This window comes from Sinocyclocheilus anshuiensis, unplaced genomic scaffold (assembly GCF_001515605.1).
Source record: "Sinocyclocheilus anshuiensis isolate Anshui unplaced genomic scaffold, SAMN03320099.WGS_v1.1 scaffold543, whole genome shotgun sequence".
In the NCBI taxonomy this organism is placed as follows: domain Eukaryota; kingdom Metazoa; phylum Chordata; class Actinopteri; order Cypriniformes; family Cyprinidae; genus Sinocyclocheilus; species Sinocyclocheilus anshuiensis.
The window spans coordinates 915,976-918,097 of NW_015552590.1; positions in this window are offsets into that span (position 1 = coordinate 915,976).

The window sequence follows — 2,122 nt, forward strand, 5'->3', positions numbered from 1 at the left end:
AAGGTATCTGTGCATTTGTGGATCAGGTGGCACGCGTGCATTTATCTTGTTCGAGTGAATCTTGTTTGGTTCATTTGGATTTTGAGACTTCATTTTCGCAGTTTGCAGCATTTCACAACGCCCACACACACAACTACTAATGAACAAGGCCCAGTGCAATTCATTAAGGTGTACACGCTTTGAAAAATTCGCAAATGTGCGTCACACTGAAACAAATGCTTTTCAACCGGTGTCTGCAGAGTTAAATGAGCGACTATAATAGCCCTTTCATAATAATAATAATAATAATAATAATACAAGAAGGAATAACTGACAATGTGCCGTTGAATTACAGAAAAAAAAACAAGGTACCAATTAATATAAGCTATTCTGTGTCTTAAGACAAGTTAAGTTAGAACAAGTTCAATAAAGCATCTTTATTGTATTTCTATGGGCAGAGGAGTTAGTAGTTGTGTGTGTGGGCGTCGTGAAATGCTGCAAACTGCGAAAATTAAGTCTCAAAATACAAATGAACCGAACAATATTGACTCAAGATGTCACATTAAGATGTCAATAAATGCACACGTGTCACCTGATCCACAAATGCACGGATTCCTTTTTGCATTAGCAATTTATGATATATTAATGCAGAACAGAATTTCAGGCATTTGTTTGTGGTTAGTAAGATACATGCATAAAATTTATGCAGTACATGGTTAATTGTGTGTGCATCTATTAATAATTTTGAGTCATCAGATGGGATTAATATCATCCCATACTCAACGACTCCCAAACGATTCGCTCAATGATTCATTTTTCCAAACCCCTCCTTTGCGTGATGCTAAGGCGGCACCTAGTATGGCAAGTCGTTTTAACATTTAATCTCTGCACTAGCATCTAATTTAACATTACTAGTATTTATTCATTAGATACTAGTACTTAATCATTAGATACTAGTACTTATTCATTAGATACTAGTGCTTATTTATTAGGTACTAGTAAGTATTCATTAGATGTACTTATTTATTAGGTACTAGTACTTATTCATTAGATACTAGTACTTACTGATTAAATACTAGTACTCATTTATTAAATACTAGTATTTATTCATTAGATACTAGTACTTATTCATTAGATAACTATTCAGTTTTGACTAGTATCTATTCCACTAGTGACTAGTACTTAATTTTTATGTACTAGTAGTTATTCATTAGGTACTATTACATATTTTTTAGATACTAGTACTCATTCATTAGATCAGTGGTTCTCAACCCGCGGCCCGTCACGAGTTCAAATGCGGCCCACCATGCTGAACACAATTTAAAAAATAACTTTCAGTTTTACAATTCATTTTAGTTTTTTGAGCCACTCTTGACAGCCGCGTAGCATGGTCTCTTGTTGTTTCCACCAGCACGGCAAAAAAAAAAATTTTTCATCACTAATTGATGAATGTCTAAAATATAAAAATAAGGAGAAGCCTAAAACAAGCCCGATGCCCGGCCCGGCAAAACATCTCTGGAGAGAACCTCAGATTATTACATTCGAAAGTGCTTTCCATATTTGGATCAACATAGGCTAAATTTATGAACGCACATTTTCTGCAATGTCGCACGTTAAGTCAAGCTTCCGTGCGCGTCTTACAGACTGCAACTTACAATCGCAACTTCATTGTGCTGTTACTCCTTTCGAGCTGAATTTCACAAAATTGGTCAGCTCCCAACAGCATCAGGTGTTTTATTAATGGGGAGTACAATTATTTATTTCAATGAATGTAATCGATTAGATATCATAATATTTAGGCTATAATAGGCTATTATAATTCTGGTTGGTTCGTATTGGTGACGTAATATGTAAACGATATGCGTGCGGCCCGTGAGACTTGCACTTGGACCATAGTGCGGCCCGGTGGAAAAAAAGGTAGAGAACCACTGCTCTAAGCTAACGCCTACGTGCATGTATTGAATATGATTATGCATCGTTCCAGTAGAGTTATTGTAAGACAATTTGACATTACACAGTTTACACAAAACTTTTCCGTTTCCTTCTAATTCAAAATAATCCCACACCTTCTCATCTTTCGCATGGTCATTTTTGAACTCGCCGCAACTGACACGAAGAAAACGCATGTGAGGTCTGAGGTATA